This window comes from Manihot esculenta, chromosome 12 (assembly GCF_001659605.2).
Source record: "Manihot esculenta cultivar AM560-2 chromosome 12, M.esculenta_v8, whole genome shotgun sequence".
NCBI classification, from domain to species: domain Eukaryota; kingdom Viridiplantae; phylum Streptophyta; class Magnoliopsida; order Malpighiales; family Euphorbiaceae; genus Manihot; species Manihot esculenta.
The window spans coordinates 33244641-33258526 of record NC_035172.2 but is presented as its reverse complement, the minus strand read 5'-3'; positions in this window follow the sequence as shown (position 1 = coordinate 33258526).

Sequence of the window (13886 nt, the reverse complement as noted above, 5' to 3'; positions counted from 1 at the left end):
TATTAGGTCACATGAACCTGCTACTTACCAATTCTTGTAATTGTTCCTTTAACTCTTTCAACTCGGCAGGTGTCATCCTATAGGGAAGAATAGAGATGGGTCTGGTTCCGGACAATACTTTAATTTTAAACTCTATCTTCCTATCAAATGGTAAACCTAGTAGATCGTCTGGAAAGCATCAATAAACTCTTTAACTACAAGCACTGAAACTGGTTCCCTGACCTGACTGTCAAACTCTTTAACATGAGCAAGAAACTCCTAACAACCCCTCTTAAGCAACCTATGAGCTTGTAAGACAGATATCAAACCCCTAATTATACCTAACATGATCCATCTTGTTCTCTGAACCTAACTACTTTGTCTTTACAATCCAAGATAGCACTATGAGTAGAGAGTCAATCCATCCCTAGAATGACGTCAAAACCAGTTAAATTTAGAACTATAAGGTCGGCTGGAAGGCACTTGTTATCAACTATAACTGGACTAAACCAGCATACACATCAGAACACTCGACAGTGAGTTTACCTGACACCACTGTGTTTAATGTGTTGGCCTCTTTCTGTGTCATGATGAAGATCCGTACTGGTGCTGAAGGACCTTCTCCTTGGAAACCTGCTGAATAAGAGGTCATCCCTCTTCCTCTACCTCGCCTTCTGCCTTGAGATGTGGCTAAAGTTGCTGGTTAGGCCACATTGCTATAAACTGTATGTTGGTACTGTGTCATCCTGGCTGCATTAGGACACTCACGAGCTATATGTCCCTCTTGTCTACATTTGTAATAGGCTGTAGTCCCAAACCGATAAGACCCTTTGTGCAACTTTTCACATTTGACATATTCTAAGCTATTTGAACCAGAACTTAAATCGTTGTCCATTCTCAAATCAGACTTCAACCTATTTCAAAACTTGTTCTTCCTAATCTTTTTAGTGGACTATTTCAAAACTTGTTCTTCCTAATCTTTTTAGTGGACTTATTCCACTGTGGCGGTGCATTGTTGTGGGATTGAAGCTGAAGCTATTGAGTTATTTGTGTTGAATTCTGGCCGATTGACACTGAATGCAGGTTGAGGACAGCAAGGTTTCTGATGTTGTAAGGACATGGGCATCATAGAAATTCATTGAGGTTATTGCTTAATTCATCATCTTCTTTGTTTTATTGTAAATGTTTCTGTTTGTAGAATGGTCTCAGGTTGTACAGCGCTCACCCTTTATTAGTGTAATTAAGAAAAGAAAGCTGAATAATTAAATTTGCACATGTGTTGAATATGTAATAAAAATTATTATTTAAGGTTGGGGTAATTTATATTTATAGTTTCTCAACTTTTAAGTTTGAGACATTTCGGTCTATCATTTTTAATTTGTTATTAGAAAATCATGTTTTTAATGTATTAATAAAAATCTATTTTCTTTAAAAATAAGTGTAGTGGATAAAAAAAAATAAACGTTTAAAATAAATTATATTTATATCTAACGCTTTAAATTTTGAACGATAAAATTAATACATTTTCAATTTGCTATAATTGTAATCGTAATTAAGAGAGTTAAAGTGAATTTAAAGAAATTAATAATAAATTATAATATAATTATTAAAATTTTATATTATTAATAAAATATATAATATTTTAATTTAAATTTTATATTAAAATTAAATATATCTTATATTTATTTTATATAATATTAAATATATATAAATTTTTATTATAAATAAATTCATATTATATAAAATATCATATATAAATAATATATATTAAAGTATTTCACTTAAGTGCTTATAGTTAATATTATAAATTATGTGTATATTTTTCATATTTAAAAGATTTTACTTTTTATTAATAATATTTTAAATAAAATAAATTATTATATATTTTAAATTGTAAAATTTTTTTTTCTATATTTTAAATTTTTATTAATAATATATGATATTATATAAAAGTAAAAATAGGAAGTAAATAATAGAATTAATAAAAAATAATATTTAAAATTATTTTATTAATTAAATAAAACTTTAACGACAATATTATAATTTATTATTTGTTTTAAATTTAATTTAATTCTCTTGACTATAATTATAACAAATTAAAAAGGTTTAGTTTTACTCTAAAATTTAAAGCATTGAATATAAATGTAAATTATTATAAATAATTTTTTTTATTCACATGCCCTTAAAAATATTTAAAATTCTCATCTTTAAAAATGTTGAAAAAAAAAATCACTCATCTTAATGGAGAATACCGATATCGTTAATGCTGTATATTAGTAAGTTCTTCTAAAGAAGTTGTTTTCTCTTTTAATTAAACAAACTTGATACAAGAGTAACTCATGTGTCAAACAAAATGCAAATGGATTCTTGGTTAAGAGAAATTCAGTTTTAATCAGTTATGGAAGGAGAAAAGCTGGTATATCCAGAAGCAATGGGGCTTCAATCCATCAGTAAGAAATTTTATGTAATATTTTTAAAGATTATGAATTTTGTAATAAAAATTAAGAATGAGTGACTAAAATATAACCATCTCTAAAATTAAAGGATAACAAGTAAAAATCACCTCTTGTTTTTTTTTTTAAATCAATTTTTATATTAAAAATAATATATTTATTTGAAAATTGAATTCAATTCCAGATGGTCAAAGGCCGGAGGTAGTTAGTGAACCTTCAAATCCTCTTCACAATTAGTTAATTTAAAAAAAAAAAAAAAAAAAAAAAAAACGGCTCCTACACCTTTTCACTATTCAAATCCTCTTCCTTCTAGTCCAAAACTCATCACCAATGAAATCCCCGTAGAGCTGTAGTTCATTTCCAAAACTAGTCGTTACCATTTCATGCTCTGTCACGTGCTGAGCGATTCCAACCCAAAAATCACTGCAACAACGCGGTACTTGACTCAGTCTGTTGAACTAAATCAGCCTTACCCTTTAATTACGCAGCGAAAAGCAGCTACAGGAGCTTAACCAGCTCTTAGGAGATGAAGGAAGCAACACAAGCTAAAACTAACTAAAAGGGAAGATGATTGGGGAAATGGCTTTTATATTAACACTTGGAAAAATTTGCAAGGCAAGAATACAAGAAAGCTCACAAATTCTCTACAAAGTGTTTACAAGGTGTCCATATGGCTCTTAGGTGTAGGAGGCTTCCATCTTCTTTAACATTCTGCAAATAAGGGTATTTATAGGCAAATGAGAGTGTTTGGCCGACTAAATTACGTGGTTGGTGACTTGCCATGTGTCTAGCTCTGTTTGGGGGGTTTGAGAGCTGTTTGGCACGTTCTGAAATTTTTTGACAGATTCTGGCAGCTATGAACCTCGTTTTGGCACGCTATGGGCCCGTGTGCCCCGCGAGTCCTTGGCCTGCCTGCACCACTCTGCCCGCACCTTGCAACTTCCACTAGCCCCTGGAGAAACCTTGCAGCTTCTAGAATCTTCACGTGTCCTTCAGTCCGCGTGAACCTCGTTTGTGGGTGCAGCCTGCCAGCGTCCTCCCACGCATGCGGCCTACCAGCCTGCTCCTGTGCGCACGGCCTACCAGCGTCCCTCTGCGCGCGCGGCCTGCCAGCGTGCCCAGTGAACCTCATTTGCGCCTGGACATCTCCGGATGCCCCTAGAACCTTCTCGAATGTTACAGCCCTATTGAACCTCCTTCCGTCTAGCAATGCTCCCCAGCTTCCAACACCTTCCTTGTGCTGAGCCCCAATTGCACCCCGTTGGACCTGTCACTCTCCACTTCACCTCTATTGCCTTATCCAGCTCGTCTGGCCTGCTGGGCTCCACACCTATCCCAGTTTCCCAGTGAACCTCGCTTGCTAGCCCTCCTGGCCTGCAAGTCTGCTTGTTTTCCCCAACTGTGTCAGTTATCTTTGGCACCCACGGGCCCATTCAACCTGTCTGCTGGCCAATCTATCTCAGTTGGCATTTTCACCTTGCAACCAGCAGCATCAGCCCCTTGAACCTCATTTGGGCTGCGCACAGGCCCAAATGCAGAATTGGCTCCAACAGCCTGGAAAGCCAATTTTCCTTTAGATTATGGGGATCCTTGGTCTCAACACCTTTGGACCGTGACATCCTCCCCCACTCATACCCGTGACGCCCTCATCGTGTCTTCTTCGCTTGCCCATTACCACTTGAGCAAACTTCGGACCTCTTCGCATCACCCTTGTGCGAAGTTGTGTAGGACCTCTTCGTATGTCCACCTACATACGAAGTGTCGCCTTCAGCCTTCTCTTGAAGTGCATTAGTAGCATTTCCCTCGTCCTTGTGGCTAGGTGTCTTTGCCATTCCCTCAGTTTTGCACCTACTTTTGCTCTTCTTCAAGCGTCGTCGCCTATGTCTCCCTTGCTTGGGCGAAACCACTTCCCTCGAACTTTCAGCTACTTTGGACTCCTCGTCCTTGGCACCATCCACATTTTCTCTCGGTGATAGCTTCCTCGGCAATTCCATACCCCTTTGGCCTCCACATTTCTTTAGGTCATTCTTCAAACACGAAGATGAAGATGATCAGGTACCCGCTTCCTCATCTAGCTCCTCCAAATTTTCCACCCGTCCAAGTGCTCCACACACTTGTAAGGAACCCAAGTATGCCACCCTTGGCTCCAACGGAGTCTCCTCATTGCTTTGCAACCTCGCAAGAAGCTCACTCCTTCTTGGGCATCACCACTTTTATGAGGACCTTTGCAAAAATAATACCTACGCAAAGGTCTCTCCTCCTTAGGGACTTTCTCCTTGCCTAGTAGAGGAATGGATGAAGTGGACTCACAACCCCTATCTTTCTTCGCACTCTCCACCTCATCCTTCATCCTACTTAACTCCTCTACTAATTTTCCAAGTTCTCCCCTCAACAACATATTCTCTTCCTTAAGTGCCACAAATTCACTAAAGAGAGAGGATTTCCAAGACTCACATTCCTTAATCACCTTGTCGATGGCTTCATTCAATGCCTCTTGCATCTCCTCATGAACCTCATCTATGCTACTCAAGTTTCTCAATGCGGGACTCCATTTTCTTGCACACACGGATAATCATCCATAGAAACAATAGAAAGATTAAGAGTTCCACGTCACTCACCAATCTGAACTCTCATGTCCTTTGCCATTCCATGCACTAAACTAGGCTTGGAGCTTATCGAGTTATTTTAAACAATAAAAAGTCATTTTTCACACATTAAAATCTTCATTAACATTTACCTATAAATTTATTAATATATTTTATTTTTAAATTAAAATTAAATAATAAAAAATAAATTATATCATTAAAAAATATTTTATACAAAATTTTATTTTCTGTTTTCTAATAGTTAAAATTGAATGCATGTGTCGGGAGAGATAAAAATTTAATTTTTGATAATTATTTTTGGAATACTATAATATAATATTTAATTTTTAATTAATTTATATTAAAAATTAATTTTAAAAAGAAAATCGTGTGCTCTCCAGATTCTCGATTCTCAATTTAAAAAAACAAAAATGTCTAAAATTTTTATAAGAATATATTACTCTAATGTTAGATTAACAATCTTGATAAAAAAAAAAAAAAAGCGACAATAATCTAATAGCCATGCGAGCAGTGAAAGCAACGGGAGTTCTGGCCACCAAATTGATTGATAATATATATATATATATATATATATATATATATATATATATATATTATAATTTAAAAATAATAATTATTTAATCGTAGAATTAATAAAATAGAGTGAATAGTTAACCATGCAGAAAAAATATAGATTGTTTTGTTCATTTTTGAAAAATTACAATTAGTTTTTTTTTTTTTTCAAAAAAAAAAAACGGCTCCTACACCGTTTCACTATTCAAATCCTCTTCCTTCTACGGTCCAAAACTCATCACCAATGAAATCCCCGTAGAGCCGTAGTTCATTTCCAAAACTAATCGTTATCATTTCGTGCTCTTTCTCTAAACGGTCCTGTATCTCATTCTCCTTCTATTTAAAGACTCCATTCTTTAAATTTTTTTTTTCCCATTCAAATCCATTTTGCTCTTCATACTATTACACAAAATCCACTATCCGCGGCATCACCTCCAAGCAAAAACTCTTCTTCTTTCTCTCCAATACCTACCAGAGCCTTCTAATCCAAGCAACTCAGAGCTGTTACCCCGTTAGGAGGAGTTTTAGTGGAACGCATTTATGAACTCAATACTCCTGCTAATAGTTCGTAGGTTTGTTACTTTTCCTTATTTTTGTTTTTGTTTTTGAACTTTTTTTTTCTGTTTGGTTGCCGAGAAATTGGAAGAAATGACGGGGTGAGGAGAAAAAGTTAACGGGCATTTACGAAACCCTTCTATTATACGAGTCACAGGCTCGGGTTTAACCCCAAGTCTCCTGCTTATTGTCTGTTAGGTTTGTTTCTTTCCTCTTTTTTTTCTTTTTTTTTTTTTTCTGTTTGGTTGATGAGAAAGTGGAAGAAATGACGGGGTGAGGAGAGAGAACATAATTGGTATTCGTTATTTTGGTTTTGTAGGAAGTGAAAATTCCAGTTAACTAGAAACTGTATTAGCATGTGGGTTACGACTAATTGCATGTGGATTTCATATAATTATCTGTTTGATTTAGAGGTTATGCATTTTCTTCCGGGATCCGGTATCGTAAGTCGGGAAGACCGGTTTTCGGTATCTAGGCATGGTTTATACCATGACCACTATAGTGTTGTTGGATTTCTTGGTTGGCTCATCATATGTTCAGGCTGTGGAATCATATGTTCATGTGGTTCATTTGGTTATCAAGAAAATAGAGAGAAAATATGTGAAAGGGTAGGAAAATTGATGCATAATATGTTTTCTTTTTAGGAAAGAAATTGATTATTTGTCTGTTTTGTATTTACTTTGATGGTGGCTACTTTGTTGGTTCAATTTCGTGCAAAACAAATGTCGTGACATGGATCTTCATTTTCTTGGAAAAATTTTATCGCGTATATGTTTTATTTTGAATCAAACAGTAACTCAGAAAGAAAAGACTAGATAATGTTTTCACTTGAGCTTTTCTTTACATCAAGTTTAACATAGTTTTGTAACTTTTTTCACTTTTTATAGCAACCAAATAGCGTAGCCTAATTAATTTGCTTCCTAGTTCTGATTAGTATTGCTCTTCTTTTGAGTGTCAGATCATCTGCGAAGAAGCTCTATTGATCCAACAATCACTTATTTGGCAGATAAGGACCCCAAGAAAAGTAATGAAGATTTTGATTCTTTAGTACATTCAAGTACAAAAGATGATTTGGATTTGCCAGAAAGTGCAACTCTGGAAAAGGGTTAGAGGTCTCACTTGAATCAGAAGTCATTTGATCCAACAATCACTTATTTGGAGAAGCCTTAAAAAGTACAAAGACAACTTGTTCTTTGGCACCTCTTGATGCGAACACCACTGATGCCTCCCTATGATCCCAAGACTAATTACCTCTTGCCAAGGCCTCGATTTCTTTATCATAAGCCTAAATCTTCCCTAATCTATATGTGCCACCTGAAATCTCAAAGTTCCTCAGAGACAATTTGGAAGGTATAGCTCAGAAATTTCAGCAATCGATATGTGATTCTTTCTCTTATTTTCTTAATCTGATCATCAATTTCAAATAATGTTAGAATCCTGTTCCATTTCAGTTTCCCAACCTGACCACTTTGCTAGAGGATTGCTTGGTTGATAATCACCTTTCTGGGTATCCCAATCCCTCTGGTGCAGCAGTGAAGTACGAAGGGGATGAGTTAAATTTGACAAGGGAATGAGAGATTGACTGGGGAAGAAGGAGGATCAACTAATTGAGGCTGATGAGAACGTTGGAGAACTGGAAGGAGTGAAGGAAACTGAGGAAAATATTGGAGAAGCTGTAGAAAGAGAAAAGAATGCAAAGAATTCAGAATCAGTAGACTCGGACAACTCATGGAAGTAAGAATTTTCATCTCTATTTGGCATTTCCTTGCTTGTTTTGGGTCTACGTGCAGCTTTTGCTTTCATTTTATATGGAGAATAAAACATCCACAAAAACTAACGTTGCAATTACAATGGATCAAGTGCCATTGAGCATGAAACTGGATTACCCCCCCTGTCAGGAAAGGACAACAAATGTTTCTGTTGGAGGGGGGGTCATATCCACCAGAAGTGAGCAGGTTTGAGTTAACAAAATAATGCTTTTATCATATAAAAAGTTTTAACAAATTAGTCAATTTATGTATTTCTTCCTTTGCTAATTTCTTGTTTTGATTTTGACGGGAAATGGAAGAAGAGTTGGGCGCTCTAGCAGAATTAGAAAACATGTCACTTTCCTGACACAGAAGGATAAGTTCTCTGAACTAAATTCTCCTTATTGTGCAGTTTTAAGTAGCTTTTTTGATATTGGTTCTGATTGCTAGTTTAGCCCACTATGAACTAAATTCTCCTCCGATTATGTTAAGTTCTTTCCCTTCATATCTATATGTTAAATTTCAATTTAACTTATTTTCCTTTGAAATTTTTATGAAAATATTCATTATATAAAGTTTAAATTATAATTATGTAATTTTGTTTAAAAATTTATAATTAAATTAAAATTAATACATATAAATAATACATATTGTAAATTAAAATAACATCTATAAAAATAAAAACTAAAAAATATATAACACTCTAAAATTTGAAGTTAATAAACTCAAATAAATAATAAAATAAATATAAATTTTAATTCTAATCTACTTACATTTTTGAAAAAAATTATATAATTATAATTTATAATTTATTATGAATATTTTTATAAAATTAAAAAAAAAGGAATTAATTAGAAAACTAAAAAATTTTGTTATATATTTATTGGAGGACAATTGTGATATATTTTTCTAAGTTTAGGAATGGTAATTGAAATTAGATATCGATTTCTAAACCGTTAATAACAAGTCACATGAACTTTAATGATACTAAAATTAATGTTCATGATACGAATTAAAGCTAAGAGATTATTGATACAAGACCTAAAGTAAGGGATGATGAGTGAAATTAACCCTCCAAAATCTAGTTTATGTTGATAGTTTGATAATTCCTCTTTTATTTGGAATCCTTGCCTGGCACATTTAAAATAATTGGTTGTACACATATCAGATTGTTGGCATTACAGTTTAGATCGATTTAAGGTTGTTGGAATCCATAACAAGCTATCATAATTGATAACATAAATTTATATTATAATATTATAAAAAGCTATACCAATAGAACATTTTTGTTCTTTCGAATTGATCTTGCAAATCTAGGATTAGGAGAAAAGGGATAAGCTAGTCTAGTGAGTAGAAACATAACATAAAAATAGTTTAATTAAGATATCCAAGTCCGATCCTATACAGATTGACTTAAAACTAGTCCAATAAACCCTTAAAAGCATATATTTTCGCATGTAGAGAACAAGCTGAAAATAGTTGGATGGAGGACTTTTGGCAGCAAGTTAGTCAGCTAAAGATGGCTTCAAAACAAGATCAAAGCACATCATATCATCGAAAACCATATTACAACAATACCACATAGTCTTAAACTACTCCAAAGACCTGTTAACCACAATATGCATCAACAAAATAAGAATTCATCCATTATTGACCTTGAAAACTTAAACCCCAAAATATCGCATGCATCTTAATAAACCATTAAAAAAGAAAAACAACTTGCATTCCCTTTAAAATTTTATGACATATTAAGTTTACTAAGAACTTTACTCGGATTCGATAACGAATTTCTGTAACATAGAAACATGAAAATCGGATGAATTCTCTCCATAGAAACAGGTAAAGCTTTTTTCATCCAACATATCCATGGGGATCTGGTGGTACCCGACATTGCGTGTTTTCGCGTGTTTTTAGCCTGTGAGCTCCGTTATTTTATACTTAGGCTATTTTCATGTGTTTTTAACCTGTGAGTGAGGCCAATATTTGGATTTTTGTTTCCCGTACTTGGACGCTTCAAGCTCTTTTGTGAGGTTGGGCTCAAGTTTTTATTTACTCGCTGAGTCTTATGTGGGTTAAGGCATGGCTTTGTAATAGTACGTCCCATCTTCAGTAATGAATGATGTCTTTTCTTTATCCGACCTATCCATGGGGATCTAGTGGTACCCAACACTACGTGTTTTCGCATGTTTTTAGCTTGTGAGCCCGTCCGTGCTATGAGTTCGATTATTTTATACTTAGGCTATTTTCGCGTATTTTTAGCCTGTGAGTGAGGCTAGTATTTGGATTTTTGTTTCCTGTACCTGGGCGCTTCTCTTTTGTGAGGTTGGGCTCAAGTTTTTATTTACTTGTTGAGCCTTATGTGGGCTAAGTTTTAGGTCGGTTGTTTGCTTGCTTAGCTTTTCTTTTGAGGGGCTCAAGGCCATTACTTGGGGCTCAAGGCCGTTACTTGTTATTTCTATGTTCATCTTCTTCCTCTCATCCGGATTTATGGTGCCAACGGTCATTTTTTGAGATCGATCACCCACCTCACTGAGGACTTCTTCCTCTCAGCTGGTTTTGTGATGTCGACAGTCATTTTTCGAGACTGATCACTCACCTCACTGAGTTCTTCTTCCTCTCAGCCGATTTTGTGGTGCCGGCGGTAATTTTCCGAGACCAATCACCCAGCTCATGGAAGGCTTCTGTACTTGCTTTAGGGATACTAAAATAGGAGGAAGAGGAGCATCATTTTTCATTTATATTTCAAATTACAAGGGTTTACATTGTATGCTTTATAGGGAAAGTACATTTTCAAGTGCTGGATGTTCCAAGTGTAAGGCTTTAGGTTCCCATGAAGGTCTTCAATCTGGTATATGTAATACCCGGCTAGACTCCGGTATCGGAATTCCTACCGTCCGGTGGAATCTCGGATGTCGGAAGTCTCTAGTAGAGTAGAAACATGTTTTCTTAAAATGTTTTAATGTATTTCATGATTTTAAGTAAAAAGGAAATGAGCTTTATAGGGAAAGTACATTTTCAAGTGCTGGATGTTCCAAGTGTAAGGCTTTAGGTTCCCATGAAGGTCTTCAATCTGGTATATGTAATACCCGGCTAGACTCCGGTATCGGAATTCCTACCGTCCGGTGGAATCTCGGATGTCGGAAGCCTCTAGTAGGGTAGAAACATGTTTTCTTAAAATGTTTTAATGTATTTCATGATTTTAAGTAAAAAGGAAATGAGCTTTATAGGGAAAGTACATTTTCAAGTGCTGGATGTTCCAAGTGTAAGGCTTTAGGTTCCCATGAAGGTCTTCAATCTGGTATATGTAATACCCGGCTAGACTCCGGTATCGGAATTCCTACCGTCCGGTGGAATCTCGGATGTCGGAAGCCTCTAGTAGGGTAGAAACATGTTTTCTTAAAATGTTTTAATGTATTTCATGATTTTAAGTAAAAAGGAAATGAGTTTTTGCATGAAAACAACCTTGGAGGAAAACCCAGGTTCGGCCGCCGAACATGCAGGCATTTCGGGTGTGCCTTAGGCCTCCGAAGGCATAAGTGAGGGAAGTCCAGGTTCGGCCGCCAAACCTCAAGTTCGGCCGTCGAACATGACATGCATGCGGAGGCACGTTCGGCCCCCGAACGTGGCCTGGCCAGCCACTATAAAAGGGTCCCTTAGCCGAAAACGGGCGAGCTTTTCTCCCCATTGTCGGCCAAGGTGAGTTCTCCGCCGTTCCTCACCAATCTTGAGTCTTTTCCTTCAGATCTTTCAAGATTTTCACAAGTTTTTACCTTCTTTTGAAGATTTTCAAGTTTTGAGCAAGTTTTGCACTTGGAGACCCAAGGAGCTAAATCTCTCCCAACTCCAAGTTAGATCGCCTCTACTCTCGATCTTCAAGAGGTAAGGGTCGATCTCTAACTTATATTATGTTTTAAACAAGTTTTGTGCAAGTTCATGGGGTAGAAAATGCATGAGTAAGCTTATGTTGAGTTTATGGGTTTTTGATGAGTTTTTGAGCAATGTGACTTGTAAATGTATGTTGGATGTGTTGTAGTTGGGGTTTAAGGTAGTTTGAGACCCCTAGGAGCTTGTATGCATGTTTTGGTTGAGTTAAATGCATGATGGTATGAGTTTGGAGGCATTGTGCATGTTTGAACCAAGTTTCTACCCTTTGGGAGAAACCAGGTTCGGCAGCCGAAAGGACTTTCGGCCGCCGAACCCTCTTGTGGAAGCAGCCTTCGGCTGCCGATGCTTGCCCCCGAAAGGAGACTTTTGTCTATGTCTGGGAGTTTCGGCCGCCGAAAGTGCCGCCGAACATGCATGAGATTCGCCTCTGTCTGGGAGTTTCGACCGCCGAACCTGCCTGACTTTCGGCTCTGGAGGGACTTTCAGCCGCCAAACCTGCCACCGAAAGTGCCCTGTCCAGCCTTCCTTTGCATGTTTTGCATGAATTTTTTGAGGAGTTTTAGAGGGTTTTTGGGGGATGTTTTTAGAGTTATGTTATAGTATGTTGGTCCCTCATTTGAGTCCACCTGTGTAGGTTCGGACCCGAGGAACCGAGGACCTCAGCAGTGAGTCAGCTGCTTCAGTCAGTGTCAGAGCTAGCCAGAGGTGAGTGGAATAACTTTTATGCTTTTAAATAAATAAATCAGTTTCGAGCACGTTCATGCATCACGGATGCCATGTGATATTTTAGGTTGTTTGCATTAGAAATCACGAATATGTTGCATTGCATAAAATGTTGTTGATGCGGATGAATGTTGAATGATCCATTGACCCTCATATGTTATGACACGATGATATGATATGGAAGTCCAGGTGTGGCCTGCACTACGCCCCTGGCACTATGTAAGAGAAAGACCGGACATGGCCTGCACTATGCCCCTGGCACCATGGATTATGTATGTTATGTTATGTATAAGAGAAAGACCAGGTATGGCCTGCACTACGCCCTTGGCATGATTGGAATATGTAGAGGGCTAAATGGTGACAAGTTCATCCTTGATATGATTAGTTGTGATGTGATGCATTTCATGATAGCATGTGTTTTAAATGTTTTATTATTCTGCTCACTGGGCTCTAGTAGCTCACCCCTCTCCTAAATTCCCCAGGTTTGCAGGTACAGGGTAGACCAGGAGGTCAGCAAGAGTATTGAAGTCATTGTATGTAATAGATAGAATGTGGACATGATAAAATGTAAAGTTATGAATAGTTATGTAATGTAATGATATTGAGGATTAGAGGTTGTGCTTGACCCTATGTGTAAGGTATCCCTTTTAATGCATGATCCTAGATCTTTTATGATGTTTATGTAAACCAACTCAACATATGTTGTATTTGCCCATTGGGGCATTGATGAGATCCCACAGAGGGATCGATGTTTATGATTACGTCTATGTTCAGTGCATGCACAGGTTGAGTTTGGTGTTTGAATGAAAGAAAAGTTTTAAATTATTATGTATATTGTTGATCATGTATGGGATTAAACAGGTTTACAGGTTGCATGTCAGGCTTGCTACGGGTCCCGGCGGCCTTAAGCCGACCTGGATCCTAGCGCCGGTAGCGGTCCGATTTTCGGGTCGTTACAGAATGGTATCAGAGCCCTAGGTTCATATGGTCGGACCTAGAGTGTCGGGCTCATAGATGTTATAGAAGGTCAAGCACAATAGGAAAGGTCATGTCCATTAGGAAAGGTCATGTCCATTAGGATAGAATGTGGAGTCCTGTCTTGTATGATGATGTGAAATGCCATGATTATATACATGTGCTAATATTAATGTTATGATATGAATGATATGTATGTGATGCGGGTTCATGTGTGCCCAGATGAACCATATGATGTTAACGTTTATGTGATGTGTACTGTTTTTCAGAAAACAGGATGAGAGGAACTCGTCGATCTGCACGATTGACTGGAGTGCCACCTGAGGATGAGGGCATGAGTGCCCGTCCTTCTGCATTGCCTAGGGCAATGTCTAGTAGGGCTAGCAGGGAAAGAGCAGCAAGAGACCCTA